The following is a 22898-nucleotide window of genomic DNA, read 5'->3' as shown; positions in this document are numbered from 1 at the left end:
TGCTCTGATAGCGCCCCACTTCTGACTTCTTTCCACGCATCAAGCACTCTAAGCTACTCCGACTGACAGAGAAGAAGTTTTAAATGCCTCTCACACATGATTTACTCTACGATGACTCTCCCTGAATGGCTGTCCTCAAATATATTTAGTAAATACAGAGTGAGAACATCAGATTTGGACTGTGTTGTGTCTGTACTTCATGTCCCAACAATGTAAATAAGAGATTAATTGAGCAGTGTAGTCTGTATCATTGATTATATAATGGAAGAGTCACTGAGCTTGCTCTTTGTGATTGACAACTCAGGTGATTATAAAGAAAGGTTTTTATTATTATTTTTTTTTTATTGCTTTTGGACTAATGAGAAAGTTTGGAATTATGAAACTTACAATATGTTTTTTATAATATAGTGACCTCATATATGTCAAATGATCAGGGAAAATTAGATTTCTCAATTTATGACCCCTCTAAATGCCAAAAATCTTTTCCTGCTCTTGTCTATATTTCCTGCTAATTTCTTCTGGAAATAATGCTCGTGTTATTTATTATGCTACAGTTTAGTCATTGTGGGCAGTAATTTAACCAGCTCATTAATTCTCATTAATGTCTTTAACAATAACAGACAAGAGTGCAGTGAATTGCAGAATGTAGGTCATGAGACTCTTGTCTATTGAACAGCTTGACTTCTGACGTCTTTAACTAGTATCACCTAGAGTTACCTTTGTTTGGACATGCACAGTAATGAATAGATTTTCAGGAAAGGATTCTGAATAAGGTGTTTACATGAAACATTCTGAGTAATACAGCCAGCTGTACCATGTGGATGTGCATAAATTAAGTCTATACAAATATACAGTGTGTGTGTGTGTGTGTGGGTGTGTGTGCATGTGTGCATGTGTGGGTGTGTGTGTGCGCGTGTGTATATCTGCTTGTTCAAATTACATTAAAGCAATTTTTTTATCATTTTGTCACAACTTAATTTAATTGCATATTTAGTAATGTCTAAAACTATAATAATAAAATGTTTATTTAATCCAGTTGTTTTGGGACTACTTCATTTTTGCTGGCATGAACTGAAACTGGGCAGGGGCTTTACAGTTAACAGCATGCTATCCATGAAAGCTAATGGGGGGAGAAAATGACTGTACTTGCAATACATGCACATACTATAATCGGTTGCACTTTATTTTACAGTATGTTTACTTACATGTACTTATCGTGTTCTTACACTGTATTTATCTAAGAAAGTTCTGGTAATACAAGGTAACTACATGGGGTAAGGTTAGGTTTAGGGGTAGGTTCAGGGTTAGTACCTAGTTATTACATAGTTATTGTAATTGCTATAATAAGTACATAGTATGTACATCGGGAACAGGACTGTAAAATAAAGTGCTACCCTATAATCTATAGCCACATTACATGTCATGTTGCATTTGAAATGATAGGGTTTATGCTTGTAACCAGGTGAGCTACAAAGAACATACCGAAAACAAAACAGGTTTTTCTTGGAGTTTATTCTGACTGCTTTGTAGATTTAATGACTGCAGTCAATGGGAGCAAAGTTTCATGTAACAAAGATAGATATATATATATAAATAAATAAAAAGATGTGTAATTCAAATGGGCCTAATAAAAATAACAAAAAAAAAACTCAAAAGGTATTACAAAAGAATCAACAGACAATCGTTGGTGTTACACAACAAAAGAATCTGACACAGTGCACAGTAACTTCAAATTTAATACTGAATCATATACAACAAAATTTGCAATTAGACACAATAGATAGATGTCAAATCCAATAAACTCTAGGAGATACAGTATGAAATATGTAACAATGCGTGCATTAAAACCACAGTGAAATACACTGAAACAAAAAAAAAAAAACTAAAATAGGGTAGAAACAAATTGGAATATGGCAGTGGCTAAGGCACAAGATAATTGAAAGCACATCAACAAAGCCATTTGAGCTTTGTTACACAGATTAACAATGAATTATCAGACATACAAATCAAGTCACAAGTTAGTATAGTCATGTAACAGATTTTCAAGTCACCATGAAATCAAAATGGAAAATTCTTATTTTTTAATGTAATACTGTAGTGTTTATCATAAATAATTTATCAGTGTGCTTCATTATTTTAAAAAAAATTATGAATATGCCCTGGTAATCTTTAATCAAAAACGTTAACCTCCCCACCCCTTCAAAACGACGACTCTACTCTTCTGGTCACGAGCTATGGCACAAGGGCGGAGCTAGTGAGGGCTAAACGCTGCCTCCATTTTATTAGCAATGCCCCAACTTCCAATGACCCAATCATGTCCCGAAGGACAAAATATAGTCCCGCCCTCTAATTTCAGATGCCGTTTCACTCTGATAGACATCACAATAGAGAAAAAATACAATCGCTACTTCCGTTTTATGCCGACTTTAACAGGGATATGTAGCTTATCTAACTGACACAATGTAAACATTTGTATGAGATATCATGGACCTTATGTACCCAAATCCATTACCATTAACCACGAATTCCACTCCACACGGGTGACATCTACTTGCATCTAATGAAATGTATTCACCAAATGTTGGTCTAGACTCATTTGTGCATATTAAATATATTTGAATGATATTTAAAAAGAAAAAAATGTTTTTACCATATAGTAAATAAAATCAATGCAACCACTACAGCGTGGAGCTCTGTTGCGCCATGAAAATGGCTTCTCTAACTGTGCGCACACATCCAAAGAACACATATAATCTCACGAGAAGAGAAAGGGAATCTCTTAAAGGAGCCATTAACATTTTTGAAACATAATACAAAAACAGCTCCTAGTTTTACAAGCTGGCCACATCCTCCCCTGCTAAGACATATTTGTCCTCAATGACTGTGGATATTCTTAACTTCAGCTTCTATGAAGAACACCGTACCAAGGTTTGTCAAGACCTGGGAAAAACTACAGTACTGAGAAAAAAAAGAATAACATGCTGATCTTGGCTCATGAAAGAGGTTAGAATCCATGCCAGCATTTTCTTGGTTAGTCCTTCCGGGCTTGGGAACAGGCCTTTTAGTCAAATGCTTGTTTATTACAGGGGCAGGGACGTGTTCCATTGATTGTTCTGATTTAAATGTATGCTGTTCCCCAATATCTTGAACAAGATCAAATTCAACAGCTAACGGTTCCTCTGCTGACCTGTAGACATCTACATTTCCTTTCTATTCCAGACGATGCCAAGTGACCTCTTTCAATACCACACAATCTGTGTCAACATTTTCAACTTCCCCCTTCTCAGGTGGAAACTGAGCTATTGGAGCTTCCAACCGTCGGTTGCCATCGACTCAACAACAGGATTCACACAAGGGCACAAGTCGACTTTGTGGACTCTCTTACGTGGACCTCCCTCCAGAGGCTCAACCGTATATGTGGTGCCCTGTACTTCTACAACCCAATATACTGTAGGAGCCCACGCATCCTGTATCTGGTTTCTGCCTGCAGGTCAGTGACACAAAAACACTGTTTGACCAACACTAATGGTAGGACAGTAAACCTTGACATTAAATGGAGCAAGCCGTTCTGCAGCCTTCTGCTATGCTTATTCTCTTGCTCTCTCATGAGCTTCTCTGAGTTGGCTTTGGTGAATGTCTAACCAATCCTGTCTTCTATCTGCAGCTTGTTCCTGGCCTAGAAGACCATCAATGGGCAGATGTAGTTCTACGCCTTTTTCTTTTCAGGACGAAGTATTCTTAACAACTCATGAAGTGATCTATTAAATTGTTCAGACTGTGCATTACCTTGTGGGCGGTAAGGAGCCATGTGTATTTTCCTCACTCCATACAGGTAACACAACTCAGCTAATATGAATATAACATTTCTGGCACCCTATACTTCATGAACAACTCTTTAAGTAAAATCTTGGCTGTGGTGTCAGCCCACCTGTCTCTGGTGGGTAATGCCAGTGTAAATTGAGTAAACACATTGGTTACAATCAATTCATCGACCATCTGAGGCCGGTTCGAGCACTGTATAATCCAAGGCCACCACTTTCAAAGGCCACCACTTTCAAGAACGGCTTCATAGGGGAATGGATTTTCGGCTGCAGCATCTTGGTTAAAATACATCATTCAATTCAATTCAAGTTTATTTGTATAGCACTTTTTATGATACAAATAATTACAAAGAACTTTACAGAAAATTAAGTTTCTACAATATTTAATAGTAGCTTATCAGTGGTGAATGTCAGTTTATATGCATATGGCAGAAATGTACGGAAAAATTAATTAAAGATGTAATCAAACAGATGATGAACACTATTAACAGCAATTATTGTATAATGCAATCAAATTTATGACAAAATTTGGTAGTTCTGTATGTTGCTTCAGGGTTAGTATCATCTGAAGTCCTCTGAGGGGTTGGCATCATCTCTTCTCAGGTGTTCTGGATCCAGACTGGAGCTTGTGTAAATCCAGTGGCAAGCATAGAAACAAATATAGACATAATTAGCATAGCTACTGTTAAAATAAAGAATAATAATGCACATTTGATCAGATATAACAGCTATCCAAAATTATGAGATGTATTATTTGGATGCTTGGCCAAAGAGATGTGTTTTTAATCTAGATTCAGATTAAATTTAAAAATATAATTGACACTTTTTGACCCAGCTCTTGACCTCTACATGCCAACCTAGAAGCATCTCTGCCTCAACAGGTTGAGTGTGCATTCGATACCTTGGTGTCCCATTTTAACAAGGACACTCTCAAGGAAATGATCAACAACTGCAACTCAAGAGCAACTGCTGACACTCACCAAGATGAGGATCATCCACAAATATATACATTTACCCATCCATCTCTCTAATGTACTTCCACTACAGTCTTAGATTTGCTGCAGTTTTCCTTACTTGTGGGATTTTTCTTTTTGTACCAAAACTTCCTGAACTACCTGAGATTCAAATCTTTTAGCTGGAACTCCTTCAACTGAGCTTTTGTAAAGCCTGGAAAAGTTAATGTACCTCTCTGGGTATTAATCCCTTCCTCTCTGGCTCCACAATCTAAAGCACAAATCTGTCTAACTTTACAGCATTGATCCCCAGCTGTCAACAATTCTGGGTCTGAGGGTTTACCCTTTTAGACCACATTACAAATGGCAATACAATCACCATATTCTAGGTCTTCCAGATTAGCAGGCTCCCCTGCTAATAGCTGTGTAGAGAGGGCATCCGCTGCAACATTGTGTTTTCTGGGTCAGTACTTTAACCTCAAATTCAAAAATCGCTAAATGATCCATCCATCTTTGCTCGACAGCAACCAGTTTTGCGGTTTTCAGATGACATAATGGACTGTTATCTGTGAACACTACAAATCTGGAGACAACCAAATACCCCAAGTACTTCTCTGAAACAGCCCATCGAAGAGCTCATAGTTCAGGTTTAATGCTACTATATTCATTCTTCTCAGCATTGCGAAGCCTTCGACTAGCTTATACGATCACTTATACGATCAGCCCCTTTACACTGCACATTGGACCCGGCAAATTGCCAGAACATTGCTGGCTCGCCTTCTGTGTGAAAGCAAACATGTCCCGGGATTGATTCCGGCATTGAACCCGGGACGGGGACCTAGTAACATTGCCGGGTTCAACCCGGGATGGGCGCTGTGTGAACAAAAGCCAGGTCTAATGTCAAGTCGAAGTGATGACGCGCGTTATTGCGCGACTCTTTTACTGTTTTGAAGGAAGATCAACGTTTGCGACGAAAAAAATATGTGCAAACTGTAATGAAGCAGAGATCAGTTTGTTCCTCACTATCTGCGCTGACGGCGAGATCGTTCGCTTGCTTCAGTGAAAGTATAATGTGCCTAATGTTTTCGACTCGTACATTACACGTCTCACGCCCTGATGTCACGTGTTGTTACGGGATCTTTACGGGTTTTGTGTGAAAGCACGCATATATCCCGGGTAATCACTGGCAGTGTGAAAGTGCAAAATCTAGCGACCCGGGAACAATTGCCGGAACACTTTATCCGTGTATTTGTCGGAATGGCAGTGTGAAAGGGGCTTTACAGTCACCCTGATGCTAGCTGAGAACTGCCCCCAGACCTTCACTATTAGCATCGGTCTCCACCATAAACAGAAGAGAGAAGTCTGTATAGCCTAATATCAGGGCCGATGTAAGCTTCTCTTTCAACAGCTCAAAGGCTCTCTGACACTCTTTTGACCACCGATAGTAAACAGAACTCATGCTTTTTCACAATATCCTGCTGTCATGAAGAGGGACATCAACAACCAGATGGATCTTGTGCTGCACTTTGTCAGAAGACGCTAGGTCCTCATTATTCAATGCAAACACATCAACATACCTCAGTAGCAAAGCTTTTAGCTCTAGAAAACCATGCTCCAGAAAAAGTGATACCTGTTGTTTCAACAGTTAATTTAAGAAAAGTAGGGGAAGTCTAATCCATTGGCTGCTGAAATTTTGAGCCAACCAGATGTGGAGAGCATATCTTTGTCTTCAAGTGCTCTTTAAAGAAATGTTCTGTAATTGTACTGACTTGGTTCCCGTTGTCAAGTAAACATGAGACATCCACTCCCCCAATTTTCAAGTCAATGACAGGACACTTTCCTACAGCATGTAGGAACAACCCCTTTGCGTGCAAACATCGCTGACGGCCCCAGTTTATTATTGTTTCACTTTCACAGCACATTAAACATCACTGTCTTACTTCATCTGGACAAACTGTGCATCAATGGAAAGTTTAAAGACTCAAGCTTCGATATTTGACCAATATTTTGATAAAACATTGTTGCAGTGACAGATATTTAGTGATTTATGTCAGGAGTGCAAAATAATAAATCCGTATTATGCCACATTTTGAATAGAAATTCACAACTCCCTCATATTCAGTCACGTCAAGAGCGGTTTATTTGTGTTCACATAGACTCACTGAACAGCGTCAATAAGGATTTACAGACCAAAGATGCATATCTGCGGAGATATTTGGATATATTTACTGATGTTTACTTCATATTTCTTCAGACAGAATCGTCATTTCTATTCATTTTCCACGGATTTACGCGATCAGATGATAAACAGCCTCTCCCAGCGATCTCTGTGTGCGTGCAGTAGTCACAGCTCGTGCTGTGTGTGACTCAGACTCTGATTGGGTCTTTCAAACGTCAATCTTAGAGTTTCATATCTGGACACCGCCCCATCGTGTCACATGCTTCCTGCACACTTCCTGGTAGTTATATGGCCAAAACAACACTGAAACACCTCTGTACACACGAAATATCCGAATAATAAACCCGCGATTACGATGGTAAAGCTTGGTATGAGAATTTCTTGAGATCTGGGGCGTTTTTATAAAAAAAAATCGAAAATGTACATCGGAAATGCTAACTTGTGCAGCGATGAAAAAGGCTACAAATAACATATTTTTACAACAGTAAACGACCAAATTCCACCCCTGATCGCTAAAGGAAGTTATTATAAACACTCGATCGGGGTTTAAAGTGAGTTTTGAGTAAAAGTGTACTAATAATTTCATAAATTGTCAGATGTAGCTTGATGCTAACGTTAGCACCAATGCTACTAATAGCAGGTGCTTTTCTTCTTCATAATGCATTTTTGTCTCAATAATTCACGTAAGGTCGTAAGAAAATGTTTTGTTGTATTTTTATAGTAAGACTTTTGATAAATAAGGGCTAAATGCAAAGAGAGACTGAAGTGAGATCGCTGCTTTGTTGCTTTGTAAAGCCTGAAAAACCACAATCAAGGCTAATAAAGGTGGAATAAAAACAAAAGAATAATGATAAAAGAATAATGCGGATAATGTGTCATACTTGGCGGAGGTGTGAAAGAACCGTTTGGTGAGAACAATACAATCATGATTCGGGCAGCTTTCAACAGTGAAACATACACAAAGAGCACAGGAAAGTTTACATGTGAGATCTTACAGAGATGACAAGGGCCATAAATCAATCTGATTAGCCTTCTCTAAAAACACACATGACATGGCCTTAGAAAATATTTCATAAAATTCACAGTTTTACAGATTCGATTATAAAAATTTTTATGAAGTCTTGGAAGACTTGTGGCCTTAGCTACACTGTGTTTTCAAACTCATTTCCTACATCAACATTTTTTTAAATACATTTAAAACATATGTTTTTAATATTTTTATTTTTGTTTTTATGTTTGAGCTTATATATCTCTATTATCATAACAGTCTGAGTGATTCTGATTCCTGAACAGTAAACTTTAAAGTGTCAGCTTTGTGAACAAAGGTTGATTTATGTATCTAGTCAGAAAGAATCATGAGCAGAAACCTTTTTATTTTGGGTATGTAATTTCGGTCTCCATGCCAAAAAAGGGGGGTTACTAGTAAGGGGTTAAGTAGCTGGTCACCTGGCTCACAGCAGTCGAGGGTGTGCATTTCCCTTTGACATGGAGGGTGAAACATCCTCCTTGATGGCTGGTTTGCTTTTTCTCACTATGTTTTTTGGCTATATAATCCACCCCATTACACTCAGATAGGCTAGCAATCATCAGTAAAAAGTGGCTGCATCTTAGGTCTAGTCCGATTCTCTGATTTAGGCTGAGTGCAATGTACAGTAAAGTCAATTCCTGAACAGCTTGAGTTAACTTCCCGATGGCTTTGCCTTGCTCTGACACTACTTTTAAATCTTTGTTAAGTGTAACAGAGCTCGTTGCAGGCATTCTAACCATGGCCGCACATTGGGCTCCTATGGCTCCAGAGTTTACATTGTGGTTAAGGGCAACTTTACTAGCATGCAATTTGGGATCTTCAGGAGACCACATTAAAGCTTTATCTCTCACTTCAATCAAACTTGACTGCGGCTTGTCCCTTACAGAGCTCTCTCCTGAGTGCAGCATCAAGTGTATCAAGTATTCATATTTGCAATGCCATCGGTAGACTGCTTCAGCACAGAGTTCAATATTTGCGACCAGGCATGAGAGTATGCACTTCCAACTGTTTGCAGTTATAGAATGTCTTCAATAACTGGGCAGGACTATGCTTTTTTTCCTAAAGGCCTCCGTAATGTAGGAAAAGATGTTTTCCGTTTGCAGAGACTGACCCTCCTTCCTTAACCAAACCTCTTCTACAACAGCACCTATTAGCAGGGAAAGAACAAAATGAGCATTGTCTTCAGGTGTCTGGTTTCTTACGAGCAGTATTCTCTGGTCACAGACACATAGAAACTAGTTGGTTCTCTACTCAAGTTGGCAATAGCTGGCGTAGCTTCAGCATGCTGACTACTGAACTCTTGTATCTGTTCTTGCACATTACCCATACCCCATTCGCTAGCTGAACCCTATACTACCGCAGCCTCTTCCTCCGGCCGTGACATGTTGATGAAAAATTACGTCTTTTCATAGTCCTTTTCACCACCACAAAGTCTTTGTTAAATGCTCTTTGTTTCTCAGTTCAAAGTATATGTGTCCATGAATGTCTGTATAACCCTTTTTGTAACCAATGTGTCTATTGAAGAGAAAGCGAATCTCTTGGAGGAGCCACAAACATTTTTGAAACAATAAAGAAACAGTGCCAAGATTTACAACCTGGCCACATGCTAATAATAGTGAAAATAAACACAGCTGAATAAATGGCTTTAATGCTGTGTTCACACCAAACGCGAATAGAGCGTCTGGCGTGAATGATTTCAATGTTAAGTCAACAACAACAACTACAACTATTTTCCCCCTACGTGTGCAGGAAAAAGTGGAAAAGAACCGAGTGCTCGATCAACATCAGCCATCTTGCAAACAGACAACCGCTAGCACTTGCCCCTGCCACAAGAAGCGGATTTCTCCTCAGACGTGTGTCATTTTGCTTCAAACTTTTGCTTTCCATGCACGTCTATTTCGCTCTAGAAGCGCGAATGCATTCAAAATGTTCAAGTGGCAAACTAGACACGGTAGACGCGAATTTGACGCTCAATTCGCATTTGGTGTGAACACAGTTCACTGTTCGACTTAAAAGAGACTCAGTAGTGATGCACTGAAATGAAAATTCCAAAATTAAAAATATTGAAGTAACACCCCCAGCATGCTGTGAAGATGCACGCCAACAGAGATGCATTTCCATTAGCTTCAGAAATTTCGGTCATTCACTCAAATCAATATTGCACAAACGCATAAGATCCTTCATTCCTGCTCAGAACTCGAACACCATACACTAATGATACTGAGGTAGAGACAAAAATCCTCTTCATTCCCCTAAAAATAAGCAATTACTATACAAAAGCTAGTACAGTGACTGGTCACCTCCTGCTTGTACTTCCCATTGATTATATACCATTCAATTAGTAAAAGAGTTACATATATATAGCATGCTAATGATGTCGTTATTAGTTAGCTATCTAGTAGAAACTTATAATTGATTTGACACATTTATTAATCATGTTGGGGATACATATAAAATCAAATGAGGTTATTTATTTAGGTCACTTATTCCATTATGGTTAATTTAACAGAATTACTGAACTAAAACAAAAAAGAACATATACTGTTGTAACGGACTTGTGTTGAACCAGTATAGAAATTCACAACACTCTTTCCAGCGTTTTTCGTTTAAGGGGTGCATGTTTGAAACCATTTTGCCCACAACCTATCATTATCGATGATCTGAATGACATATGATCTCAATCAATGCTTTCTTTTTGGTTCCTTGCTTCTTCCGAATATGAAGAACAGCAAGATGACTCAGAGGGAAGTAGCAACAAGAAAGAAATGAGTGGCAGAGGAACTAAAGTAGTGGATTATGAAAGGAATGAATGAGTGTGGGGGAAAAGCAGAATGATGTGTAGCCTACAGACTGTTTGAGTGAATTTTGGTTCTATATATTAAACACAATTTACAAAACACATAAATAAGCTTTAGTGTAGTTACGCAGATGTCTTTGCTGTAAGGAAAAAAACCTGATTTCCTTTTTGCATCATCTGGGTATTTTGGGTGAGTTGTAATCACTTTGATCAACCCAGACAGCTGACATAGAAAAATGCATCATGCTTTGGCCTATTCTTTGATCAGGGAATGTGCAATTCCAGAGTAAGAAGATTCTCGCGTCTCTTGGGAGAGAAAATCAGTTACTATCAATCACACCTGAGACGTACAACAAAGCAGCTATGAGGAAAGCTACTTCTGAAACTCTGGATTTATATGTACCTGATATCTGTAACTGCTTGTTGCTCATTTTCAAGTGTCTAGGTGTGAGATCGAAGACATCAGATGCAGTGAGCTGAAGGATGAATAGTGCATGCTGGTGTCCCTGATTAACTAGATCATAAAGGTTGTACAGCATGAACACTTAACAAACATGTTTATCACCAAGAGGAGTTAATTAATCTTGAGGTGAGTGAAAATTTGGGTGTTTTAATACCTTGTTTTAATAGTGTGTTAACCACACAAACATTGCATCTTAAAGTAGGTTTGATTTAGATGCCATTTTATAGTCTGACCACAAATTTGGAACGATTCCAGATTAAATAAATGATAAAGAAGCAACTTTACTATATTACACAAACTTAAGAAACATTCTATACGACTGCCTCAGTCAGAGCAATGGAAAACAACCTGTCTGTCTAATTTAGGAATCAATCTCCTTCTTTCCTCACACAGGAGAAAGAGGGTTCATTAGATCACACCATGCCACTCCAAAACTGAGGTGTTTCATATTTATGCAAATGATTTCTGTTTATCGGACTGCCTCAGGCACCATGTCTAAATGAGAAGATGAATGCCATTATTGATGCTCGCAATGCAGGAAAAAATAAAGAGGTGCCGAAAACACATGAATATATTAACTAGGAAAATCTTTGTGGACAATTTAGCTCTAAACACACTTCTAGCCTTTTTCTGTCAGAGTGAGAAAGCACTCTGGAAAATGATGAGATCTTTTATTTTCTAAAATTATGTATTTTTTACAGGTTAAAAAATACTAGTTTGAGATTCTGTAACAATAGTGTTTTTTATTAGTGTTCATATTGCTCTTGATCTTATGCTCATCTTTTCTCACTCTGCGATTGAGATTATTAGAATTGTTAAAAGCAGAATTTATGCTCCTGCCTGCTTTTATTTGATAATAGCAATACTCTTGTAGAGCGAACCCAGGAGGACAGTTGACTGAACATGCCATGGGTATATATTGTGCAATGTTTGCTCACAGTCATCAAAATAGCTCTATTTTTGCAACCATATCTGTAGCCTACATCTTTCTGCACCTTGGGGGGACCATCACATCATCTTTTAGGTTACAGAAGAAGATGAGTAAGATGAATTGGCCACACAAAACCATTTTGATTTATACAAGCCTGTGCAGGGCTGGCCTGAAGCTTTTCCCTGGGGTGTACTGTCGGTTAAAATGTATTCCCCTCTCCATCTAGCTTTCCATCTATCTTCTCTTTCAGTCTGCACATAGTCACTCCAAACTTAATTTGTGTAGACACAACAGGCATAGAGAGGATACTTGACTTTGGACAAGGTTGATGATGAAAGGGTTTTTTGCAGTGGCCTGTTGAAACATTTTCTGGCCTTGGAGCATCCAGCACTCTGATAACAGGAATTTGAAATCATTTGAAATCATTGGGCTATGTGAAAATCTGTTCGACTTATTGAATAAATGTAATTGTTTGTTTTCTATAACTAACAATGTTGAGAATGTAGTTATTTGGAGAAAATGGCAGAGTGTGTATCATGTTGATGCAAAACAAGTGATTCAAATTTAATTAACCTAAGCAATGACCTTTGGGACAGATAACAACAACCACACACAGTTCACTGCATAATGTACACTCAAAAAAATGCTGGGTTGTTTCTGTAAACAAATTGTTGGGTTGATTGTGCTGGGTCAAAAAGTTGGGTTGTTTGGGGTACTGTAAACACATTATTGGGTTGCTCATGCTGGGTAAAATGATTTGTAACGGGGTCATTCACAAATAAACAGTTGGTTTGGTTATTTTGACCCAGCAACTGGTTTATTACTTCATTCTTTGCGGAACTTTCTGGATTCTTCACTTCTGACTGGAGGGGGCACGCACTCGGAGCGCGCATTGTTTTATGGTAAGTTAAATGAATGTTTACCTATATTTCTAATAAGTTGTGGTAACAGCAAGCTAATTTCACTGTTCAACATACAGTCTTTGATATGGAAGTGTGAGGGGTAACGTATTTATTCTGTGAAACATTAAATAGACACTGCTAGCTGGTTAGATTTTTTGACAAAATGCAGCATCCTTAAATCCTTAGTTGTAAACCAGCTAGCCTATATATGCAGCCTTTTTGAAATATGCTGTTTAAATGGTAAATTAATCACGTAATTATTATCGTATTCATTGTGGACGTTGCGTATTTAAAAGTGAGGAAAGCGTTTTGTATGAAATCCATAGGCCTACAAGCGCAGTAAGTTAGTCCCTCACAGGGCTCGCACGTAAATCGGCGGGAAATAGTGAGTGAGTTGTGTGTGGAAAGTCTGCTGTATTTTAGAAATACTCGTCAGAAAAAGCAACTGAGGTAAGTTCCAGTCTGCGTGTGTCTTCTGTAAAGTCTCTGTCGGACTCTGAACCAGAATCGTTTTTGCCAAAAAAAAAAAAAAGGTTTTTATATGAATGACGTGCAATCTTTACAAACAGCGTCAGAGGAAAGGAGAAATAAATCGATTTCATGTTAAGCGTTTTCTCGCCCTGAAAACAAATTACAAGTTGTTAAGATTTTAGGTGCTAAGACTATAATTTAGTAACGTTATTAAGACAGTGGTCATCTGCCGAGTGTGCCCGAAGAATTTCTGAGGCCAAATAATGTTTTTTGCTATATTCACAGCAGCGCCATCTTTGCCATCACACGGGAGGCTGTGACGAATAGACATGCATCTCTAAAAGAAAGTTGTACTGCTATTTACTGTGTTCTGCTGAAACACTCAAATATAAATGTCTGAGAAAATTTTATAAAACTCCCCAGTCAATATGAGCTGTGGAAAAATAGATCTAGGAGTTATATACAGCTTTTTTTTTTTTTTTTTTTTTACTGCGGATGCCATTAAAACACGGTGAGTTTATCCTTTACAGCCTTGCTTTTATACTTGTCATGGCAATGCTCTGAATAAAGTCTTATAAACTAACAGATGACACCGATTTAAACGGATATGACCGTTGGCCGAAATGTCAGAAATGTTTAGAGGGCAACGATGTATTAAAAGCAGATGTCATCGTTTTAAAAACGATCCCCTTTTACACGGATCTGCGAAAATGAAAATGAAAATGAAAGGCTGTATGCATGCCAGGTCAGTAGTTGGCGATGTCACTTCGTCAAGAAACTCCCCATGTGAACACATAATTATCAGATAATTATGTGCAGACAGGTTCTGTGATGAAGAGATAATCAGTGTTAAGAAAAGTCAGAAATGCTACTTTAGAAATATTAATTGTTATATACAGCATACTATATAGATGTTAATGCAACTTTATGTATTTTGGTCAAATTGTTTAGCTGCTAAAGAGGAGACAGCTTTGAAGGTCCTGCCAACTCTGCTTCCCCCATCCATCTACAGGAGAGGAGGAAAGGTCTTCAGACCCACCACAGAGGAGGCCCAGAAGTCATTTATTGACATGCAACCTGTAAGTTTTGCTTTAGTGTTTCTACTTCAATAAGGGTGGACGTTTGCACTGTTTGATATGCTTGATAACTATGAAAGTAATTCAGGGTTACAATATTTGATAATTTACAATATTTATAATTTTGAAAGCTGCAGTCCATAACCTTTTTTTTGTGTGTCTCAAAAATTTACAAATAGTATATAATGAGTGAGTACATCATGAATCCATTTTCCAAATCGTGTTTTTGTCTTATCCTGAATCACTAACGGTACACCTATATAATAAGGCTTTATATTCAGACTATTTTAGACTGGCGGAGGAGCACAGTACCTGTGTGACTCGTCATAGACATAAAAAGAGAGAAGTAACTCCGGTTACAATGTTCTTCTGCAAAACGCATGCAGTTCTGTTTATTAGCCGCTAGAGCACCAAAAGTTATGGACTGCAGCTTTACCCAACAAAAGTTAAGGAAAGCTGCAATTCGTAACTTTTTTTGGATACAAATTTTTACAAAAATCTGTTATTGAGCAAGTACATGAAAGATCAGTGTCTTTTCCCAATGTCCCAGTCACCTTAAAGGATTAGTTCTCCCCAAAATGAAAATGTCCTAATAATTTACTCACCCAATGCCATCCAAGATATCCATGTCTTTCTTTCCTCAGTGCGAGAGAAATTATGTTTTTTGAGGAAAACATTTCTGGATTTTTCTTCTAACAATGGACTTCATTGGTGACCATTCTTTTTTAAGTCCAAATGCAGTTTCAAAAGTCTTTGAAGTGTTTAAACGGGCTGTACACGATCACAGCTGAAGAAGAGGTTGTTATCTAGTGAAACGATAGGTCATTTTAATTTTTTAAAAATAATTTATAGACTTTTTACCTTCAATAGTTCGGACTGAGCTGATCAACAAACGGACAGGGAACTACGTCATCACGTTGAAAGGTCACTGGAAATGTCTGTCTGTATACTAAGAATATAAAGCTATTATATCGCAAGTCAGAGTACTGGTGATGGTGCTTCATTTTTAGCTTGTTCTTATAGCAGTTATTTAGAATTTAAACCACATCAAGAAAATGGCTTCAAATGAACCAAACCAGTAAATGAGAAAACAAAAAGTACTGTAAGTAAACAACCATAAACAAAGAACAGAACATTTTACCTGAAGAATAACATTTACATGAGAAAACTATAGGCCTTTATCAAAGTACGTGTCGTCACATCTGGCTCTGATTAGTAGTGTAAAGGAATTTCCGCCTGGATTATTTTCAATGGTTTAAAATTTAAATTTACATGATACCCTACCATGCATGTCATCTTTAATTTTATTGTGTAACATAATCTTCCCTGTAGCTCAAACAGTAGAGCATTGGCACTTGCAATGGCAAGATTATGGGTTTGATTCCCAGGGAAAGCAAAAACTGATAAGAATGTAAATGTGTATCTTGAAATGCAATGTAAGTCGTCTGCCAAATGCATAAATGTAAATTATCTAAGATGAAAATTATCTAAGCTTATCTAAATGATCATCAGTGCTGCCAGTCAGGAGATTAACAAGTGGGTTTGTGAGTTTTAATGTTAAAGACACTATCAACATTACAGTAATTAGACTTTTTTAATGCCTAAATGTTGATAATATTAGTCCAAATTATTCTTTTATTACCATTACTATAAATATGTAAATAAACATTTTGTCATATTTGGTAATGTTTGCAATACAATTTTTTTTATATTTCCACCAAAAAAGCTTAACTAGCATGTCAGTTATATTGCAGCACTCTAAGTTATTGTGTGTAATCAACAGGTTGGGACCATGAGATGACTGGAGCATTGCTGCACATTCTGTGCCTCAGTGATGAGACAAGGGGGACATCACAGACCTCTGCCATTATTCCATGCCACGCCATTGAGACTGAGTCTTTGTTGGAGGCGGATAATCTTTGCTTTAAAGCTTTTTTTGTTTTTGATGTTCAGTACACCAAGCAGTGTCTCCCCACCTGGGAGTTTCTCCAGCATGCTGTATATCAAATTGAAGGAAAAGAGTCCTTTTGAGGACAACAGTGGTTTCAGGCCCACATCGTATGAGAGTTCAAATTAGTTGTTTAATGACTTTTAATGCCTGAATATTTGGACAGATTTACATTTGTTATAAAGTCTGTGGGGAAGGGTGAATGTCAGAGGGTGTGTGGGTGGGGGTTGGGATGGGTGGGTAAAGAATGTATTCAATATTGTATACAAACAAAGTATTAAAGAAATGTATTGTTTTTAAAGAAATAATATGTTTTAAATTAAATGAGATTGAAATCACATATACATGGCCTCTGGTTTATTGTATTACAGAGACAATAATTATTTTACATTTGTAATATAAAATATATTTGTAACTAATGTATAAAGGCAGTGAGACAGGAAATAATCTATTTATTATTAAATAATAACTATTTATTTGACTTAACTATTTGTTTGACTTAACCCAGCAAGAGGGTTAATTTTACCCACTGGTTGGGTCAAATGAATGACCCAGTAATATGGGTTAAACGGTAAAACCCAGCACTTGGGTCAAACCAACCCAGCGCGTGTTCTGTCCAATAGTGACCCAGCAGCGTGGTTAAGGTTGGGTTATTTTTTAACCCAGCAGTTTTTAGAGTGTATGCTCTGTACACAACATTTTTTGCTCCTTTTTTTTAATACCACCTTAAAAGTACAAGAAGATATCTGATATTAATCTCCATTTTTAAATAATTATGGTAATTTAAAAGGTAGCCTTAGGTGAATAAAATGAAATTCAAATAAAGTTGTTTGAGTTCCAAGATAACTAAGAATAGTACTGCTGAAATTTACCTATACCTAAAAAATGCACCTTTTTATCTAAAATTCACTGCAGTTTCCAGCTGAAATAAACACAAGAGGCAGTAAAACACTAATAACTTTTATTCCTTTTAACACAAACTAATTACAGGGCAGATTATAGACTAATAAAGCCTATTTCCATATTGTTCCTTTACCATTGTGCATTTTTTGTAAACTAATAAATTTTTGAATTTGCATCACATAACCAGCTCCATATGTTTAGCTTTTCTGAAGTAAACTTGCTCAGTAGCTCACCTGGTATAACACTGCACTTGCCATACTGAGCACTCAGCAGTCATGATAAAAGACCTAAAAGACTTGTAGAAACAAGCTAAAATGGCATGGTTGCTTTAGAAAATGTGTTTCACCTCACTTTTGCCTTGGTTAACACTGTCGGTTAAATTTCCTGTAGGTAGTAGGCAACTCACCAGGCAATTTATTTCCAAACTGCCACGATGCATGCATCAACCAATGTACAAAGTCACTGTCAGATTCACATTCTTTTTCAGATACAATCGAACACACAATTAGTGCTAATTCCTGGACATTTTACATAAAAAAATATAGCGAAAAATGCAAGCTGTAATATTTTGCAGATATAATGGCACAAGCAGGTATTTCCTTAAACTGCACACATTTCTGCAGTTTTATCTTTTTGAGTTTGCATGTATTTGGGTGTTTCAACGATGGCCACTTTTGTAGACCTTTAGAAAACAAAACACTTTCACAGACTCACATTCTATTAATTTGTCCATTAACAATGTCAAACAGCATAGCTACAGTATATAAAGGAGAATTCTGTCATGCAACATTTTCACCAGTTTAGGTTATGTATTATGTCTGACAGCACATTGCATCTTAAGCATGCTCTTTGCTGACACTTTTTTGTCCTTGAAAGCCAAGTACACTGATTTTTGATAAAACTTGAAAAAAAAAAACTTCTAAAGGCATAATTGAGGCCTGAAGGACAATGGTAATTTGTGTAAAAATAATGTTCACGCATTAAATATTTAAATAGTTCATGCTTATGCTACTCTTTAGCTTAGAACATAGTTTTGCAGTTATTCCTATTCTTTTATGGAATTTCATATTTTAAAATTAAACATCCAGGGTAAACTATGAAATATATAAGGCCTTTAAAAAGAAACAAAATTAAATGAAGGCATGGTGGACATATATTTATAAGGCAGTTTTAACGTGACCTTTCTAAAAAGAAAAAATATCACATTAGATAAAACAAATGTATATAACAACAATAAAGAATGTAATATAATGAAGGAAATATGTTCGTTTTAATAAAAAAACAGATTTTTTGTAATTTAGACATAAATGACAAAATTGATATTTACTCTTTTTTTCTTTTCAAGAGAGAACATTATGACCTAAACAGTTTGCCTCAGTGCAAGTAAAATATAACAAAAATATCACTAATCTCAATAACTTAGTGTAATTTACAATGATTTTTGATCAGTATTTATTTATTTATCTATTTAATGACTGTGACATATTTAAACAGCTATTATTTTATTCATAATTTAATAGCATCATATTTCAATAGAAACATATTTTAGTCAGTTACATGAGTGAGAAAAAGTTTAAGGATAAACTGGAAGAATAAACAGGCTAAAATTCACAGTATTTTAACTTCAGCTCATGTATTTGAAGGCTGCTTGAATCGTTAAGGAAAAACGACACATTATGTGACTACACATTACTTTATGGAGAGCTTATGATTCACTAGCTATATTCTGCCTTAAGAACAAATGGTCCAACCAAATAAAGTTGGCTACAAACTACTGCAGCTGGTATACCTCTAATGTGGACTTCACTCTCCAATTTAAGTAAGATCTTATAAACAGCTGGTGCAACCTTACCCAGGTAATTTTTTTACCATAAAGTAGTACATGCCTAACTGAATAGCAAATAATGAGAATAAGTTTGTCTACATGTATGTGTAACACTGACATTAAAATCAAATAGCTTCCTGGTAAATCTGCTTCTCTAATAAAGCTTTTTTTAGCACTACCAGGACTCATGCAATAGGGGGCAACGGAGAACATGATGACACACACCTGCACACTAACAAGCACCCAGGTGCAACTTCTTCTTACATCTTCTGGCAATCCTTTCCCACTAGCAGTCCATGCACACTTCTGCAGCCACCTTGTGCTGTAAATTGTAAGCTATTAAGTGAGTCATCTGCCTGCTCTGATTTCAATAACAGGAAGTCAGTCTGTGGGCATGATGAGGGAAGCATATGCACAGAAAGACTGTTTCCAGATCTGTGACCGCTAAGGGAGAGATTCTGACTGCAAGCCCCCAGATACTCCCAGTGTCCTCTCTGGTAATGGCTTTGACACTGGGTTCAGAGACACAACGCGGACATTATATAACACAAGCTCCAGCACTTAATCTCCGTCAAACACCTATAAGCCGAACCAATCACAGCAGTTGTGAAACGCACAGACAATAAATAGTTATAGTGCTGGTCCACTAGTTCTACAATGGTTACAGAAGCAAGACAATCAAACACATGTTAAATCAAGCACACAGAGTGCTGTGTTTTGAAACGCTCAAAACAACAATATATCTGTCACTGTTAAACGGCTTCTCAAACATGTCTCTGCTGTACCCTAAAATCATTTTTCAGAAAAACGCAGCTCTAGTCTTGACCTATTATTAAGATCGAAAAGAAGGAGTCGGGGACATATTGAAAGAAGGAAGAGAGCACATGATAGAGAAAAGCATGGAAGATGTCATTAAGCTGTTGTGTTATATTGACCAGAATAAGCTAAACTCGTTCATGGTCAGTTCTGTACTTTGTGCTACATGTCATATCAAGCTGTCGGTTTAAAAAAAAAAGTGAAACTTTTAGACACGTAGCCGTTAGCAAGCTACTAAAGCCCTGTTAAACACAGTGGACTTCACTTGTGTCTCAATTATTATCGATGTTTTGATGGATAATACATCGCTAAAAAGGTTTTGGACTGGGTTCCACTGATTAAGTGGCTTTAAATAAGGTGTTTTGGGAGAAGAAGTACTTGAAGTGTTTTTGCTTTAGCCAATAATGGAATAAAATCTCTGAGAAAAGACAGCAAGGAGAGAGGATAGATTCACATACTCTTGATCTAATGTGTTTGACCTCTTCTACCTATCTGCGTTTCCATACTCAGTTGCTGGGCTTCGGTGCTGGGTCATTGACTAAAACAGACACCCAGTTTTCACAGCATGCTGCTCTGACTGTTAAACAGTCACCGTGGGGAGAAAGCCATTGATTTTCTGTCACAGAAACACACAAACAGCATCATCTCAACGCCCTGATGACTGATGGAGACTCTTGGGTGCCCGAAGGCTGGTGTGCAGAATCATATACACCTGTACGTACACATACGCAAGGGTACACAGTCAGAGATGGATGTGTAATAGTTCTCAATCATTTGGTGCCCCCACTATTATGATATCTGATTTACCATTTTCTCATGTTACTGCAAACTGTGTCTAGAGGAGGAATCTTTTGTCTACTGAAAACCTCTGAAACACCAAACATATGATAATTTGACATTTTGTGCCTGCGACGAAAACTGATCTATATTGACATTTGCCATGAAATGTTACGCAAATATGGGCACAGCCAGACCATCCATATCAATGCAACTGTAGATTCAATTAATTTTCTCATGAATAAAACTGATCTTAACCCAAGATGACAACACATAGCTTCAAGCTTCAAGCTAATTAGAGGTTGCTAAAACACTTAATAACTCGCAATTACCTTCATAAATTATGCCTTTGGGCAAAGGCAACATGCTAAGACATAAAAGAGGAATATGTGAGTGTGCATATGAATATGAATATGAATATGAATATGAATATGTATTCCTTTTCACTAGTCCAGACAGAAAGCTTTAGGTTTTTAATGTTAAAATAAAGAAATTATAAATGAACAAAAAATACTTAAGATTCTGCGCTGCTGATTTCAGTTTGCTAATGAAAAAAGCAAATATGTGCAAAAGTCCAGATTCCTAAGCATCAGGAGGATTATTTCAAATGGCTTTCGAGGAGACTTCTCAAGTGTAAGATATTAAGTTTGTTCACATCAGTGCTTTTGCTCACCCGAAATTCCCTTATCATCATTTTGCTTTCCTTGCTTGGCTGCCGTTCCTCCACGCCTTCACAAACATCCAAAAATCCAGTAAAGATACTGGTGGGAAATGCTCCTAATCCAATCCCAAGTTGTACACTAGACCAAAGGCAAATACTTAGTGAGCTCACTATCAGGTGTTTTCTCCAACAACATCTGCTACAAGGTCTTTGGGGATTTGAATCCTGCTCTGAAATTGGGTGGCTACTACAGAAGCTGAGGGTTTCCTAGTTCAATAGCCAGGGCCCTGGCTAGGAAGCCTTTTCTAATGTTATCCTATTGTCAAAATGATTCTGTTGCACTAAAATGTTCACTCCCTAGAAATCTCCAGAATGGAGTAAAAAAAAATAACAGTGAGCATCAGCTATTCAGTTTGTTCTTAGAAACTTCATTCTAGTCTCTCAAGTAGCCAGAGAACATGTGCAAGTGTAAAATATAAAAAAAGGCAAATATTATAAAACAAGGCATAAAACTTACATATATTATATATAAGAAGAAAAAAGTTATTTAATAATAAAAAGGTTTTTAACAACTATAGTAAAGATGGATTATGGTGGGTTACAAAGCCATTGTTAGATACCCACTATGGTTAATGTTATATTATTATTTAGTGGATGAATCTCCTTTCTAGTGCTAAAAACCCTCATGATATACTGATTCACGTCAAGCAACATCATCTGAGGCCTTTTTCAACTTCTTCAGGAAGTTTGGGAATGAAACTACCTTAAAATGACCTTGGTGCATTGCAACCCTAATAAATTTGAGAATTCAATTTTAAAAAAGAACCTAATCATGTCACAATAAGCAGCAAATTGCACAATGAACCCGGGTGCTTAATTAGTGATTATGATTGCAGGGGGGATGAAGGCCAAACACCAGCAGCTAATTACAGAGAAACACAAGAAGCCCTGCAGCAGTGCTCAATGGGAGAGTTTCACAAAAAACAAAGAGATAACAACAACAAAAAGCACAATATGCAGATCAGAAGGAAATTATGTTTATTAAAAAGTGATAAGGTTTTGATTAATAATGTGTTGATTAAGCAGAGGAATGAAATCCAGCAATTTGTAATGTTCTATTGTTTTTGTTTTTTTCAGGCATAACTGACCATTGTGTAAACCAGCTGAGGGTTTCTCTTTTAGAATGAAGAAACATTTCAGTTAGTTTTTTTTGCCTACACGTGAGTTTCTGTATATTTGGGGATGGTATTGAATAGTTTGGGTCAGTTTGCTTGTCGTCAGCATTATTTTCAGCCAACACAGCATTCAGAATGGATAGCTTTTCTCCCTGATTGAATGGTGGTTCATT

At 37.1% G+C, this 22898-nt stretch overlaps 1 long non-coding RNA gene across 2 annotated transcripts; it reads left to right on the top strand.

Annotated features, from left to right (window-relative positions):
* Positions 1–12806: 12806 nt before the first annotated feature.
* LOC113088384 (uncharacterized) lies at positions 12807–16777 on the top strand. Of its 2 annotated transcripts, none has more exons than XR_003285974.1 (3): positions 12807–13073; positions 14496–14623; positions 16404–16777. It is a non-coding gene; the product is annotated as an uncharacterized LOC113088384 (long non-coding RNA). The 2 variants fall into 2 exon arrangements; XR_003285979.1 differs by lacking the exon at positions 12807–13073 and adding an exon at positions 13083–13523.
* The last annotated feature ends 6121 nt before the right edge of the window (positions 16778–22898 follow it).

This window comes from Carassius auratus, chromosome 6 (genome assembly GCF_003368295.1).
Source record: "Carassius auratus strain Wakin chromosome 6, ASM336829v1, whole genome shotgun sequence".
Taxonomy (NCBI): Eukaryota; Metazoa; Chordata; class Actinopteri; order Cypriniformes; family Cyprinidae; genus Carassius; species Carassius auratus.
Note: the sequence above shows the minus strand (reverse complement) of the source record. Positions and strands in the feature narration are given on the sequence as shown.